Source organism: Pimephales promelas, chromosome 13 (assembly GCF_988280905.1).
Source record: "Pimephales promelas chromosome 13, fPimPro1.hap1.1, whole genome shotgun sequence".
Lineage (NCBI taxonomy): Eukaryota > Metazoa > Chordata > Actinopteri > Cypriniformes > Leuciscidae > Pimephales > Pimephales promelas.
In genome coordinates this window covers 35691630-35709399 of record NC_142781.1, presented here as the reverse complement: position 1 = coordinate 35709399, position 17770 = coordinate 35691630, and the positions used below count along the sequence as shown (strand labels likewise).

The 17770-nt window shown below is 35.4% G+C and overlaps 1 long non-coding RNA gene across 1 annotated transcript; it reads left to right on the top strand.

Annotated features, from left to right (window-relative positions):
• The first annotated feature begins 257 nt into the window (after positions 1–257).
• Positions 258–4127, top strand: LOC120492001 (uncharacterized). Its single transcript, XR_016146110.1, has 4 exons — positions 258–541; positions 726–1208; positions 3656–3670; positions 3809–4127. It is a non-coding gene; the product is annotated as an uncharacterized LOC120492001 (long non-coding RNA).
• The last annotated feature ends 13643 nt before the right edge of the window (positions 4128–17770 follow it).

Sequence of the window (17770 nt, the reverse complement as noted above, 5' to 3'; positions counted from 1 at the left end):
AAATGTGCCAGTTAATGTATTCAAGTAGCACATTCATTTATAATTTTGAATAAACTCCAAAGCACAATGACTAAGTGTGTATTTTTTATTTTAATTGTTTGTCAGCTCGCACAACTGTTTGTCAACATGCCTTGATGAGTATTGATTATTAATAATGTTATTATAATACTCCCAATCAACTACTGCGGAGGGTAAAGGTACTGTTATTTCACCCTTTTGAATTTCGTTGAGGTGTTCCCACATCGTTAGCTAGTTTGGATCGCTATAACTTGAATGACTGTCAACTGTTGAATGAACGAGTGTCAAGCATGTCAAGTAGCGCTTTGTTTACTTCTAACCGGAAGTCGCGCCCACTTTTGACGCAAGGCCTCATGGGGCGTAGGAAACTTGTGGATAATCCCTCCAGACTTCTTCAAAACGTCAAGATCTTGAGAAACACCAATGCGATCCTTCACTTAAAGATAGAAAAGAAAAATAGAAAACGCACCAGCTCAAACTGAAAGCCGGATGTAATTTCCGCAGCCTAATGAAGGAATGCGAGGTAAACAGCATTCGGATGATAAAGTAGATTAGCTTCAACAGCTGATCCGCATTAGTGTGTGTGATATTTGATAGTAAAAAAATAAGTGATGCAATCAGCATTACGCCACAAACGCTGACGATTGAGCTTAATTTATATGGTCTTTTTTTTTTTTTTTTTAAACGCACATAATGGACTGCTTCAGGATTGGGTTCGCACGTTCTTATCCGTGTGGAAAGTCCCTGAAGTTCCCCGTCGAAACAATCGCTCTCCATCTCCGCTCGGGAAATGAGCTTTAAATCGTGAGGAAAAGGAAGGCCGGTTTTGACAGCCGACGTGCAAATATGAGGCGATGGAATCTCAATGAGGCTCGAAAAAGGGAAATGCATAAATAGATTAGAGTGAATGTGCCCAAGCAAATCTAATTATGAAGCCGCCGGATCTCCTGATTTAGGAGAGAGAGAGAGAGAGAGAGAGTGTGTGTGTGTGTGTGTGTCCACACTCTTTGGCATGTATTTGATGAGATTTGTGACGTAGACAAAGAACTAGAGTCTCAGATTTCCATGTAAATTGGATGAGCTTCTGCTGCAGGTTTGCATGAGGAATCGTTAACAGTCTGAGATGAACAATTCAGCTTTCATCAAACTCAGGGACTCCAGACTTCACCATCACTCATCCATTACTGACGGTAAGAGTCCTCTAGTGCTACACCGTTAAACATTTGTGATCAATGTCATATTAAAATATATATATATTCATTTTTAAAAATTGCTTTAACTCTTCAAAATAATTTCACTTCACTGTAAACCCTAACCCTCAAAATAGCTAATTGGTTTGAGTAGAGCCAACTCAACTTTAGTTCCATCAAATTAACTTTTATGAGTATTTAAAACTTTATTTTTTCTTTTGAGTTCACAAAAGTAATTTGAATAGTTTTATGAACTTGTTTAATTTAATTTAGACAAACTTAAATTGAATTTCCCAGCATCCTTTGCCATGACCCTTAAAAGGAGGAGTAAACGCTAATTAAGTGTTATATAATGTTTCTGTTATGTTAGGTCTTTGGGGAGTGTTTGGTTTCGCTCATTTAGCACGTGCTATGCTAAAGCTATCATCAAACCATTGTGCTACCAATTAGCAAAGCAGCATTTATTGAATTAGCTGGTTAGCAAGCCAAGTTTCCACTACTAAATATATTTAAGTTGTTTACATGATAATCTTAAATTGTGTATGAATTAGCTTACTCAAATATTTTAAGTTAAGAGCAATTCAAATTTATGAGTACAAATAAAAATATTCAAGTTCTGCTTAAATGTTACATTTCTAATTTAAATTTCTTGATGTAAAGAATACCTCGAATTATTTGAGCTTTGTGAATTTAGCATTTAATGAACTAGCTTGTACAGCTAGCTAAGTTTTTTAAATAATAAAAATGTTCACATTGAGGTTATATGAAAATTTTAAAAAGTTAGGATTAGTGCACTCTTAACTTGAGTACAAAATAAAAATCAGTTGCATAAACTTTGAATTTCTTAATGTCATTTTTTTTTTGCAACTTATTCAGGTTTACAGTTCATGCAAGTTTAATAATGATGATTTTGATTAAACCTAAATTTTACGACAGCTGCTGAACTCAAATTTTAAAGTTGAATTAGGGGGAAATTGTTTGTTGTATTGCATGAAAAATTAAGTTTTGATGAATATTGAGTGGATTGTTCTTTCTGTAAAGAGAATATGATCAATAAGTCACGGCAACATTTGTTTTTCCGTTACTGTAACTCATCAAAATAATTTAAGCAGTTTCATAAAGTCAGGGGTTTTCAGCATCCGTGAAAAAGTCAATTTTTCAAATAAACAAATACATTATTAGTTATTATTGTTAAAAAATTATTAGTAATAAAATGTATTAGTTATTTATTCATCTTTTAAATAAATAACTCTCTCTCACACACGCACTCATACACACACAAAAGTAGTATATGTTGTATAATGTATAAATGATGTCCGGATATTTGTTTTTAATGACCCTACGACTAATAAACCCGTCAAAATATATGTTTTAAATATGAGGGAACAACAAAACACTTGGTAAAGGTATTCATGAGACAAAGAAAAACTGGCGGAGGAAATATGAACGGACTCATTTTTAGAGTCCGTGTGACAATTACAATTCATTTTACAATAATTAAATGGCATTAACTCAAGTGTAGTTCATATTGCTCACAGGCTTTGAACGACTCTACTGGACATGCATAATTAAAACGGTCCAGCATCTTAATAGGTCATGCAATTAAAATTATATTCATAGTGGCCTGTCGTAATTATTCAAGCATATTATAAACGGTCATGGAGATTATTAATGTTCACACTGACTGACTTTATCCACCCAATGGAAAAAAGCTGGTTTTAGTGAATATATTGTGAACTTGTTAAGTTTTTCATAACACATACCAGTCAGAGGTTTTGGATTGGTAAGATTTAAATGTGTTTAAAAGAAGTCTCTTCTGCTCACAAAGGATGCATTTATTTGATTAAAAGATAAAAAACACACTAAAATTGTTAAATATTATGACAAAATATTATTATTTTATTTTTGGTGGAAAGAAATAAAAGAAATCAATACTTTTTCTCATCAAGTGAAGACATTTAAAATGCTACAAATTATTACGATTAACGAAATGCTGTTCTTTTAAACTTTCTATTCATCAAAGAATCCTGAAAAAAAGTAAATAACTGTGTTCAACACTGATAACAATCATAAATGTGTCTTGAGCATCAGATCCTCATATTAGAGTGATTTGTGAAGGATCATGTGACACTGAAGACTGGAGTAATGATGATAAATTCAGCTTTGATAAATTGCATTTAAAATATATTTAAATGGAAAACGGTTATTTTAAATTGTCATAATATTTAACAATATTACTGTTTTTCTTATCAAATAAATGAAGCCTTTAAAATCATTAAAAATAGCACAGATCCAAAACTTTCGACTTTGAAACGTAAGTGAAATGACCTGAAACAATGATCAGTTGTAGAGTTTAGAGGCATTATATAGAAATATCTCCATCAAGAATCCCAGAGAATCATAATTTGAGGCCTGTGTCATAAAAACATCCTCTGATTTCTTTCCAGGAGACAGAAAATCATGTACGTTTTGGAGGACAAGAACCATCACAAACACACATTAGCTTTGGCTTTTCAAGGATGTGATGTATAATTCATTTTGGAGAGAGGAAAGGGAAGGTGTGGATAAAACATTTATTTCTCTTCCGCTCCCATAAACAGGCCTTTTAGCGTTTCAGCGAGTGTGAGGAGGATCAGCAAAGTCTGGATTCATTCTTCACGTTCAACCCTCAAATCAGAAGAAGAAAATGACATTAAATTATGTAAAAATAAAATTGATTATGCAAATGGCAAACATTTTTCTCTCCACATCGCAACATTTTAATCTTTGACTGAGTCGTAAAATGGTTTCATTCACTGACGTTGTTTTGTAATTTGTTGATTTACTCAAAGCTTGTTGCACTATTAATAAAACTGCTGTAATAGCACATCACAAAGCAAGCTGTTAAAAGTCACAACTAGGGCTGCATGGGCAACGATTGATCGCATCCAAAATAAAAGTTTGTGTTGACATAATATGTGTGTGTGTATTCTTAATTTAAGAAAATTATTAATTTTTCTTAAATTAATTATTCAAGAAAAATGTGTTAATATATAAAATATTAATATTTATATTTACTATAACTTATGTTTAAATATATTCATGCAAATATTTCTTAAATTAATTATTCTATATACATTCATGCAAATATTTCTTAAATTAATTATTCTAATTCTTAATTTAAGAAAATTATTCATTTTTCTTAAATTAATTATTTAATTATTCTTAATTTAAGAAAATTATAAATTTTTCTTAAATTAATTATTTAAGAAAAATGTGTTATTAAAATATAAAATATTTGTATTTACTATAAATTATATTTAAATATACATTCATGCAAATATTTCTTAAATTAATTATTCTAATTTTTTATTTAAGAAAATTATAAATTTTTCTTAAATTAATTATTTAATTATTCTTAATTTAAGAAAATTATAAATTTTTCTTAAATTAATTATTTAAAAAAAATGTGTTATTAATATATAAAATATTTATATTTATATTTAGTATAAATTATGTTTAAATATATATTCATGCAAATATTTCTTAAATATATACATGCATGTGTGTGTATTTATATATGCAAAATAATTATACACACGTCGCCCAGCCCTAGTCACAACAAAAATAATAGAAACATTAGGACATCTCTGCTGCTTAATTTATTCAGAACAGGGAGTTTTGATGCATTGCAGCATGAAGGTTTTTGTTGATTGTCACTCATGTTGATTGTTGGTGTCTTAATTTGAACAGTAGTTCAAAATACTTCCGATGAGATCAATAAATAAGGCCACTTCATTAAGATTTCATCATTAGTTAGTTATTGAACATTACCTTATCACATTTTATCTTGACTTTCTGAGCAACAGCGTATGTGTTTTACAGCAGGTAAAGGAGACAGAAACAAATAGTCAAGGTTCAAGAGCCCAAACAAATCAAACACTGATCACCATAAAGTGACTTCCAATAAAACTTTTAAGTCAATATGTGATGATAATTTTATCCAGACAGCAACATAGTGGATCCGGCCCACATTTGGTACCTGAAATTAATCAAGCTTTATGGTGAAAATAAGTTTTAAAAAGCTGAAAATGTATTTTATTGGCATATTTTAGCTTATCTCTAAAGAAAGCGTATTGGTTTGCCTATAAATCATCTTTTTACTTTCTATGGATGAATTTTGTTAAAATAAATTATTTTGATTGATTTTAAAAAGTGAGGTTTGAGTCAAACGACACATGTAATTTAAGGGAAAAATGTCCAAATGTGTGTGTAAGTTGGTCCACGTGATGTTTTCAGTGAAGATGCTGGTTTCTGCAACTCTTTTCTCCACGGAGATTGGTTTGAGGCCTGTGGTTATGATGAACTCAAGCCTAATCCCACATCAGAGAGTCGAGCCAATCCATCCAAACACCCACGGGGAAGGAGAAGTCTGCAGTAGATGAGGGAATCAGATCGGCACCCGAGGGCCTCGTCCTAATAACAACATTACTTATGTCTTCATGTCGAGTATGATTGATTGTTAGCAATTTGTTCATTTCAAATGTATTAGGATGCCCTGCATGCCAGCCCGAACTCAGGCTAGAGGATGCCGATGATGGGTATGAGTTTACCATGTTTATAGTTGGATATGTTTAAATTCATTATCTTGACAGGCAGGCCCGGATTGGCCATCATGCTAGAAGGGCCGGTGTGATTTTCTATTGTGTTGGGCCGAGACACAGATAGTTGCGTGTTCTGAGTCAGTTTAACACAGTCAGAGCGTAAAAAATAGCTACTTCACATGACTTCATAGGAGGCCTAGGGGAGCGCTGGGCACAATTAACGCGGGGTTAAATGTAACATGGACCGTATTAGTCAGGATCAAGCGGTCTCCTGCGAATTTGTGGAAAGTTTTGATTAAGATAGCCTACTGGACACCATGCAATAGCTACCTACATTTTTTTCATCATAGTTTTTTTTTTCGGTGTCTTGAGTTGGGTGTATATATATGTCACCAAATCTAACTTTATATTGCCTTACTAGCCTAACTGTCTTGTTGGCTAAAGCATAGCACCGTTTTGAAACATGTCAGCAAATCCCAGCAACTTTTAGATATAGGCTTAAAATATTTTTTTTATTAGCTACAGTGTTACAACTAAGCCGCCAAGTGTGTACAATGATGAAAACGGGGAGCCACACAACTTTTTAGGTTTGAGTGTTTAATTATATATTTTAACTTTGTTGGACTTTCACAAATAATGTTGGAATTATTATTTTTTAATTTACTTATAGGCTACGGGATATTTTTAGGGATGGCTGACGCGAAACAGACGTTTCGAAGCTTTGCGAGATCCCGAAGCGAAGATGATTCGAAACACGATCCGAAGCGTGATTCAAAACACCTACGTCACGTGACTACGGCTAAACGAAGCAGGTGGAGTGCTCCGCTTAATCAGGGTTGAAACCCGGTGGTGGGCCAAAGACGCTGCGCTTACAAAAGTGTTTGGGGATCCAGAAGGATGTCTTTACGTTGATCTTGTTGTTCACTCAAGGCCCTGAGCGAGAAAGACAACATGAAGCAGCCGACTGTGCACGCGTGCGAAGGCCGACGGTTACAGGGTGAACTAGGCCTGGCTATGCACTGGGACAAGCTGGAGGTACTGAGGATGGAGATGATGAGCAGACTGCAGATGAAGAATGGGATGTTGTGAACAAAACCTGCCAATCTTGCAGAAAACGTCCCATCTGTTGTTATTATGCCTCATACCATCTAATCGGACTTGGATACAAGTTTCTGTTAACTCTGTCTGACACAAGTTGCATGTGAGCGAATTAAGCTTTTCCACGCTACAATTCATCAAGAATATCACAGCGGAGGAGCATCTTGAAGCCTTTATGTTGATGGCAATCGAAAAAGAGACTCTGGTTTCTTTGGACACGGATTGCATCATTGAAAGGGTCGCGGAGAAGAGCGCGCTGATGCAACGGCTGCTGATTTCATAAGGTAGGTCATGCTTATTTTTTATCATACCCGCATTTTCCGCTCTATAAGGCGAAAAAATGTTCTAAAATTGGTCATTCGTTGAAGGTGCGCCTTAATCCGGTGCGGATTTTATTTTTTATGTATTTTAGAACATTTTTCATATGGTTATAAGGCGTGGGGTTTGACTGGGTTTGCGTTATGCATCCACTAGATGTGTTAAAGGGAATAGCGAGTGCGCGGCGCCGGAGGTGGGGCGTTTATTAGGAAGCGCGAGCGCGCTGGGGCGGGCACGTAACTTACATTCGCAGCACAGCATGTGAGCGGAGGGGAGCGCGAGCGAGCGGATCTTGGACACAGCGGCATTTTTAAAAGGACTCCGCTCACAGCACGAGAAAACTCCGCGTCTTTTCCCCGCCTGACTAAAGTTGCTTGCATTGTATTCAGCATCCCCAAGCGGGTCTGCGAGCGCAGTCCCTTTCTGCTTTCAAGAAACTACCGCATGTGTCTGAAGCCTCAGACATTGTCCAAACTCTTGAAGGTGAAATCAAAAGAACTGTAGGCTAGATAAGGACAGCAATTCTTCTTCTTCTGTCTTTTTTTTTTTAGTTTGAGACAATTTAAATTTTTTCCACGTACGTAAAAGTTCAGTTAGATATAAGTCTGGTGGCCTAATAGGCCTAGTTAATTTACTTTTTAATTTAACATGTTGATGAAGGCCTATAGCCAAATTTTTATTTATATAATTAGGCCCATTGATTCGTTTAATTTTACAGTTTTTTTTTTTTTGTGTGTAAGTACAGATGATATAGGCCTAAGCCGATTTATATAGGCTGGCCTAATAATTAATTAGCCTACTTTTAAACATTTATGTATTTATATTTTTTACGTTTTTGTTGATATAATTTTTAGTTATATTATTAGGCCCATTTATTCGTTTAATTTTACAGCAGTTTGTGTGTACAATGGTTATAAGCCCATTTACATTTTTTATTGTGCACATTGAGCAAAAGTGCAGTTATCAAAATTATGGTCTATAATTTACTTTTAAAACTTTTGTGTATATTGTTGTTTATATAATTTTTATTCATATTATTAGGCCCATTTATTCGTTTAATTTTACAGGACTTTTTGTGTATGCTACATTCCTGTTCTTACATATAGGCTAGTCCGAATTTGTAATTTGAAATGAAACATTTCTGTTTGGAAAATGTTGTTGTTGGTCTTTAGTTCTTCATAGGGTAAAGCCAAAACCCAAAAGTGAAATACAATTAGGCTAATGCAGATTTTTTTTTTTTTTTTTTTTTTACGTTTTTTGGAGCGAGGGAGGCGATTTGATAGCCTGGTTCAACCAGACTCTAGTTCATTTCATTTCCACATAGAGTCTGGAACCGCTCCATTGAGAAACGTTTCCTTCCTTGTAGGCGGGTTCACTATTAAAGTTCAAATCTATTGGATCTGCCCAAAGTCACTCACGATCTGCCATAGCCAATCGCTAACGGGGTGTCGTGAGTGACGTATGTCACGCGCCGAAATGGCTGGAAACAACAAGTTCGAATGATCAGAGGATTATGTTTACAATAGGATTTCAGTCAACGAGCGCCTCAGGTTTTGTTAATCTAGGAACAATTATTAATTCGAAATGTATATTTGACACGAAGGACAGTGATATATTCATTCACGGTGGAAGCTGTGTCTAATCATTACAAATACGCCACTGTGGTCGTTTCTGATCTGCCGCAAATGCTGTAGCAGCTAGTGAATGATCAGTCTGTCTCTATCTGCAGATGTGATAATAAACAACAATTTTTCATATTACGTCTTATTGTTTCTTAATTACCTTAATTATGGTCTTCAAAGTATGTGTTTGTACATTTTTATGTGGCATTTTTTTTTTGTAAAACAAATCAACCATTGCCATCTAAAACTGAAAATCAAATATCTTCAAAGTATGGTTTTTCACATTTTTATTTATGACAATTATTTTTAAAAAATCACAACCAATTTGTATGATTTACAACATGTAAAACTGACACACCAACCTCCTGCACGAGTGCACAAAGGGGCTCAAAATGTTCTATTCATCACAAGAATCAGTAAATATACAGTTGGGAATATGAGCGACCGACATGACTCCTGAGCCGATCTTCAACAATAGTTTAGCAGCCAGGACTAGCCAGGCTAGCGATTTGAGTGGAGTGCGAAGCAAACTGCGTTGAGCGCTGAACGGGGAGTGCTTTATGAACATTCTGTGTCGCGCGAGCGGCGCCGGGGACAGTGATTTGTACGAGGTTGAACTGGCCGTGTGACAGAGCGGGCATAAGATGGACAAGAGCGCGAGTTGGCGGGTGAATTTAATAACGCGGAGCGTTATCAACCAATTGATCCATATATAAAGCTCTCCGGATTATAAGGCGCACTGTTTTTGAGAAAATTAAAGGCTTTTAAGTGCGCCTTATAGTGCGGAAAATACGGTATAGGCTATATTCTATTGTGGTTTTGGTCATTTGGCCTTTTTCTTTATTAAGCAGTTGTGTTGTGTGCGTCCGGCCGCTGTGCCATGCTCGTGTGTGCGTGTGTTTTTGGCCGCTGTGCCATGCTCGTGTGTGCTGTGAGGGTCCGAAATAAACTTTTTGGTTCACCTGCCGGGGACTGGTAGATGAAAAAATCCACCAGCCAAGCATATTTTTTTTTACCGGCCAAAATATTAAACAGCCTTTTTGTGTCACATATACATTAATTTATGTAGGCTATAGGCTATATTTAAACATTTTTGTCATTATATTTCTGGTCTATTATTTTCCATTCTTACTTTTATATACACGCATATTACGCAATCTACACACATTAAAATAATATTTTTGTTGTTGTGGCGCCTATGAAAATAGAGCGGGCGACTTCCGGCGACACACGCGGTCGCGACAGTTGGCGACCGGAGGGGCGTGTCCAGCGAACCGACAAAGTCGAGAAATTTTTTACTTTATGCAAATTAAGAGAGATTTTCGCGAGCGACAACCAATAGGAGTGAAGTCTTTGGAGCGCGTCACTCTTCAGTGCTGATTCTGACTGAGAAGAATCATTTTAGCAGTCAGAAACTGTCCTATAATGGATGATATATCTCCGTGCACATACAGTGGTGTTCACCGTACTGACTCCGTGACTGAATGGTTTCGGGAACACAGATAGACCGGTATTTGCACGTTTGCTGCAGTTAAATAGCCGCGATGGCAAAGAGCCATGGCTTTCATATTATGCATTTTATGTACTGATTCCATTTATATTTCGACTTTTCCTTCCAAAATATTTGTTTGTAGCGGCAATAACACGCATTTGTTGTCTAACATAGAGTAACATCCGTGAATGTCACTCACAAACATTACTAGGCAACCAGTAGTGGGGAACGCCCTCCAGCGCAGACACTCGCGACCTGCAGTGACAAAGTCACATGTAGTGTTTTTTTAATTTTTTTTATTTATCTTCTGTTCATGTTCTGTAATTGTGTCCATGCAATAAGTCACATGTAGTGTGAACGGGGCTTTATGACATGAGATGATGTCATAAAATGTCAGAATTGAAATACAAAAATTTACAAAAACTCAACATTTCGAACAAATTATGAGATCAAAAGTTGAATTTACAATATAAGTCATAGTTATTAGATGAGGTCAAAATTATGACAAATCAAATTAATGATAAAAAGCCGAAAGGATAACATACATAATCGTAATTATGACTTAAGTTATAAGAAGTTATTTGACATAAAAAAAAATCCAAATTAGGATATACTCTTATATATCCTATATGAGAGTATATCATAATAATGATGACATAAAAAAAAAAGTCAACATTATGACATATGAGATGAAAAGTCAAAATTAACCTAAAAAGTCATACTTAATTTATGACACAAGACATTTTTTGAATATAATTACATTTTTGGGATTTAGCATGTCAAATTTATGAATTACGAGCCTATGTCATAATTTACCTCAGTTCATAATAATTATGATTTTTTTTAATGTCATTATTACAATTTTCCGGAGCATGATTTTACGTTCTAATAAAGGCTTCCATAAACTGCAGTTTGATGAATCGGTCAGATAAATGTCTATTTGAGATTACTTTTGGACATTTTTATATGTTTTGTGTCTCGGCTGCGTCTGATGCAAATCCTGCAGAAAGAACCGACAGTAGAGGTGCATCTGAAGCAATAGTTCACCCAGACATTATAAAGCAGATATGTCAAATTGCTGAAATCTTATTTATGGAAATGCGTGTTCAAAAATAAAGTGGTTTGAAGTGGCACATTATTGATTTGAAAAATGAGATTTCAGAGTGTTTCTCACACAAAGCAAAAGCTCACATCATTCTGTTATTTTACTGTGTATTACTATGAAGCTGCTTTTATGCAATCGGTATTGTAATAAAGCACTATAGAAATAATAAATCTGACTTGATCTTTTTAAAGATTAGGCTACGGCGTTGTGTTTTACAAAAAAACGAGTGACATGAAAGCAAGTAAATAACGAGCGACTTGTTTCTGGATGAACTAGTCCTTAGAAAAACTGTTCTTCTAAAAATAATGTTTTGTTGGACTGATTCCTGAGCTAATGACTGCATGTGTTTGAGTCTTCAACTGCTCTAATTTCTGGGACTTTATTGGAGCAAAATGAACAGGATCCCGTTGGGAAACACAGAGGCTCGCCGAGGACTAATGTTGTCTTTTGCTTCTATTATTGCACACAAATGAAAGTAATATTTCATAGTCAGAGTTGTTTTCTCTTCGCCGTGCTCCAGTTCATTCTGCAAACACCGAAACAGGACAAGATAAAAGTGCATCACAGAGGAGACGCATTTTGTTCTCAGCAATTAGGATGCACTTAACTGATGGACTGATCCTATACAGCAGCTGGAATACAGTATTTAGACTACACTCCTACAAAAAAAAAGGTTCTATATAGAATTTGATCAAATTTTTCAATTTTATAGGTCCTGTTATGATAAAAAGATTCTAGATGGATTCTCAGTTTTATAAAGATAAATATAGTTTTTATAAAGTTTTTTAAAGAACCCATCATGTCAAAATGGTTCTATATGGAACCCTTGGGTTCTTGACTCAGTTTTAAAGAATGCCAAAAAGGTCATATATTAGTTTTAATTTAAAGAAGCCATAATGTCAAAATGGTTCTATATAGAACCCTAGGGTTCTTGACTCGGTTTTATAGAACCTGTTACGGTAAAAAGGTTCTTTATGGAACCCAGAGGTTCTTGAATCAGTTTTATAGAATATGTTATGCCAAAAAGGTTCTATATAGAAGCCTAGGGTTCTTGACTCCGTTTTAAAGAACATTTTATGCCAAAAAAAGTTCTATATTAAAGAACCCATCATGTCAAAACGATTCTAAATGGAACCCTTGGGTTCTTGACTCAGTTTTAAAGAATGCCAAAAAGGTCATATATTAGTTTTAATTTAAAGAAGCCATAATGTCAAAATGGTTCTATATAGAACCCTAGGGTTCTTGACTCGGTTTTATAGAACCTGTTACGGTAAAAAGGTTCTTTATGGAATCCTGAGTTTCTTGAATCAGTTTTATAGAATATGTTATGCCAAAAAGGTTCTATATAGAAGCCTAGGGTTCTTGACTCAGTTTTAAAGAACATTTTATGCCAAAAAAGATCTATATATTAGTTTTAAAAAACCCATAATGTAAAATGGTTCTATATGGAACCCTTGGGTTCTTGACTCAGTTTTAAAGAATGCCAAAAAGGTCATATATTAGTTTTAATTTAAAGAACCCATAATGTCAAAATGGTTCTATATAGAACCCTAGGGTTCTTGACTCAGTTTTATAGAACTTGTTACGGTAAAAAGGTTCTTTATGGAACCCTGAGGTTCTTGACACAGTTTTATAGAATATGTTATGCCAAAAAGGTTCTATATAGAAGCCTAGGGTTCTTGACTCAGTTTTAAAGAACATTTTATGCCAAAAAAAGATCTATATATTAGTTTTAAAGAACCCACAATGTCAAAATGGTTCAATATGAAACACTTGGGTTCTAGAATCAATGTTAAAGAACCAGTGATGGTTCTTTAAGGAACACTGAGGTTCTTAACTCAGTTTTATAGAATATGTTATGCCAAAAAGGTTCTATATAGAAGCCTAGGGTTCTTGACTCAGTTTTAAAGAACATTTTATGCCAAAAAAAATCTATATATTAGTTTTAAAGAACCCACAATGTCAAAATGGTTCAATATGAAACACTTGGGTTCTAGAATCAATGTTAAAGAACCAGTGATGGTTCTTTAAGGAACACTGAGGTTCCTTAACTCAGTTTTATAGAATATGTTATGCCAAAAAGGTTCTATATAGAAGCCTAGGGTTCTTGACTCAGTTTTAAAGAACATTTTATGCCAAAAAGGATCTATATATTAGTTTTAAAAAACCCATAATGTCAAAATGGTTCAATATGGAACACCTGGGTTCTAGAATCAATGTTAAAGAACCAGTGATGGTTCTTTAAGGAACATTGGGGTTCTTGACTCAGTTTTAAAGAACCTCTTATGCCAAACAGGTTCTATGTATTAGTTAAAGAACCTATTAAGTCAAAATGGTTCTATATGGAACCCTAGGGTTCTTGACTCAGTTTTAGAGAACGGTGATATCAAAATGTTTCTTGATTCAGTTGTATAGAATCTGTTAAGCTAAAAAGATTGTATATGGAACCATGACTCAATTTTAAAGAACCCGTGATGAAAAAATGGTTCTTATCTGGAACTCTAGGTTCTAGAGTGAGAAATGTCTTAAATGATTGCATAATACTTCTGTTTAACAGGTTATTTTAATTTCTTCTAGTAAAAAAAATACATATTTATTTACAAATTGCTTAATTCACAAAGTTTAATGTAAAACTGGGGGGACCATTTTCAACTAAAAACTTGAAACTTTTTGTGCGTTTTGGCCGTTCGTACTTACTATAGGATTAGGGTAGTTATTACTATAGTAACTACATGTAACATGTTAAGAGTGTAGAAGATTACAGACACAGAGTTCAGAGTTTAAATAAACATTAAAGTCCAAAGACGGACGTGATGCAGAACAGAAGTGAGTCTACGCCTCCACAGGCCTGATTATACACTGAGCATTACATGTTCCTCCTCCATGACGAGGCTCATTATGGACCCTCATTAAGTCCTCCAAGCTGATCCCGTGATAACCTCGTGTGTGATCCGGAGGATAATGATGATTCCGGGAGCTTTTTCCACATTTACCGAGCGACTCGTTGGTTTAAAGATCAACCGGAGAGTTCGGGATGGCGGAGGACAATCGGTCAGCTTGTGAAACTTTAATAAAGGCCATGAATTAATCAATAAACGAGCAGGACAGATGAAGAGGAGTAAGTGTGTGTAAAGAGACTCTGTGGCTCTCCTGAATAAATCATTTCCCATGATGCTCTTGTGCTGTCCTGCTGACTGATAGCTTGTGTGTGAATACGAACCGCAGACGTTATTAGCATGTTTCACACACAGGTCAGCGGGGATATTATGTGCATGTCAATACTGCACAATTAATACTGAAATTTACAGCGTTTATTATGGGATTTAATTTGCCAAATATGTCAAAAATGAGGAAAATGTTGTTCGTTTGAAAACCTGCCATTCCTGAAGTTTTTAGAACGAGGGAAATGTGATTTCATTTTGTTTTATTTTTATTGTCAGCATTTTAATTTAGATTAGAGTATATTTGAATCACTAATCCCTGAAAAAAAAGTAATTTATTGAATTTTAATTCAAGTAAATTCACTTCAAGTTTATTTGTAAAGCGCATACGCAATGCATCACACATTGTGTATGCGCTTCACAATGCATATTGTTTCAAAGCAGCTTTACAGAAAGTGCATTACAGAAAAGTACATGGAAAATTTTTAAATATATTCCCCTTTTTAATAGTGCATTGCAAATATACTAACAATCTTTAAATATATTAAAGTATAATCATTCTTTTACCTATTTTCACAATACAACCTTTTCAACAATTGTACTTTAGCAAATTTATTATTTATTTTTTTTTGTGTGAATTTGCACTTTACTTAAATATATATATATATATATGAAGAGTTCAGATGCAAAAGCCTCTAAATGCCATTTGAAATTTTCTTCTTTAATGATGATTTTTATCAAACTTGTATATTAAAGTTCAGTAATTTCACTTAAATAACAATTAATAGGTAATTATCATCGCCATTTAAGTGTAATTACTGAACTTAAATATACAAGTTTGATAAAAATCATCATTAAAGAAGAAAATTTCAAATGGCATTTAGAGGCTTTTGCATCTGAACTCTTCATATATATATATATATATGAAATATCTCACTTTGCATGTAATGAGTCTATAGAAGACATTTCTTAGAAGAAATGGTTCTATTTAGAACCAGAAATGGTTCCATCCCCCGCTTCATATATGGAACTCCAAAATGGTTCTATATAGAACCATTTTTTTTGGTAAAAGGTTCTATTGGCAAAGTATGGAACCCCAGGGTTCTAGAACCCAGAGGAACCCTTTTTTTAAGAGTGTATTGAACCTTTTAGGGGTTCCAATTTAATATGTAGCGCTGATAGAACCTTTTAATGTTCTATATAGAACCTTTTCTTCTAAGAGTGTATATAATATATTAGTTTCACCTTTTAAGTTGAATTACTGAAATGAACTTTTGCACCATTGTTACAGCCCTCAATCCAGTTCAGCTCGTTATAAATTCTCACATAGATAAAAGACCGAACATATAGGAATCACAGACGATTTAGCGTTTCTGGCGTTAACACACCATATTTTTAATTAGACAGGCCTTGAGAGTTGAGTGGACAATAAATCATAAATTCAGCAAAATAAAGATAACACAGGTAGGGCCCATAAAGGGAAAACAGATACCCTTACTAACCCTGTACTTCAGTCAGGAGAGATCTTACCTGGCTCCCGAAAAGAAATAAAACGGGTGAGTCTTCCGGGCAGCTGCTTCCCTTCACTAAACTAAATAAATAATAAAAAGTGTACAAAGGAAAATAAAGCCACTACCTGGTTTAAACAAATAAACTAGAATCAAAAGAAAACAATCATTCGCCTCGCTCCCGCATGGCGAGACGACAACCCACAGGTGATCACCCCAGCTGGTAATTAGGCGGAGAGAAGAGGAGAGCGGGCTGTGAGAGAGCAGTGAGAGAGAGAGAGCCGTGACATCAGAACCGGCACCGCTTAAATAGCAGGAACTCCCGTGACGTCACTTTGCTTTTCGCTGTACAACTCTACCTCGCCATCTGTAACTCAAAAGAAATAGCACACACACTAATCGCTCAATAGTACACACACACACACATAACACCCTCACCCTTAAATGATTAATTGTAGGGATGAAATCAGCTTACCTCAGAATAACCTACAATTAATTCAAGTACGAGACAAAGCGTCAGCAATCACGTTATCCTTACCCCGAATGTGACGAATGTCCAACTCAAAAGTCTGTAAAAACAAACTCCAACGCATCAGTCGTTGATTATTGTTTTTCATTCGACTAATAAAAGTCAAGGGATTGTGATCCGTGTAAACAATCAGTGGGTGCGTAACAGAAGCAATGTAAACATCAAAATGTTGAATGGCAAGGACAAGGGCGAGCACCTCCTTCTCAATAGTGGAGTAACCTCGCTGATGTTTATTAAATTTGCGTGAAAAGTAGCAAACAGGATGCTCAACACCAGCCTGATCTAGTTGAAGGAGTACAGCTCCAGCACCAGTGTCACTTGCATCAACAGCAAGAAAAAACGGAGTAGAAAAGTCAGGAGCTGACAAAACAGGAGAAGAAACCAAAAGTGCTTTGATTTTCTCAAAACTCAACTGACAAGTCTCGGTCCATTTAAACGCAACTTTTGGACTAAGTAGGTCGGTTAAAGGAGAAGCGACGACAGAAAAATTTTTGCAAAAACTTCTGTAGTATCCGACCATTCCTAAAAATCGACGGAGCTCCCGACGCGTGGTGGGCATGGGAAAATTGGTGATAGCCTCCACCTTAGACTCAACAGGTCGAACCTGACCGCTACCGACGATTTTTCCCAGATAGGTGACCGTGGCGCGACCAAATTCGCACTTCACTAAATTCACTGTGAGGTTAGCTCGAGACAAACGACTGAACAGCTCCTCGAGTTGCTCCACATGTTCTGACCAAGACGCGCTGTAAATGACTAAGTCATCCAAATACGCTTCAACATTATGCATACCTTTGATGACACGATTAACCAATCTCTGAAAGGTTGCCGGAGCGTTTCGTAAGCCGAAAGCCATTACTTTGTAATGTAGGAAATGATCTGGTGTTACGAACGCACTAATCTCTTTTGCGCGATCTGACAAAGGCACCTGCCAGTAACCTTTAAGCAGATCGATTTTAGTGACGAACGCAGCATTTCCAACATGATCCACGCAATCTTCCATACGCGGCAATGGATAACTATCGGGTTTCGTTACAGCATTAACGCGTCTAAAATCAGTACAAAAACGAAATGTACCGTCAGTCTTTTTGACCAACAAGCAGGGGGAGCTCCAAGGACTAAAACTGGGCTCGGCGATATCATTTT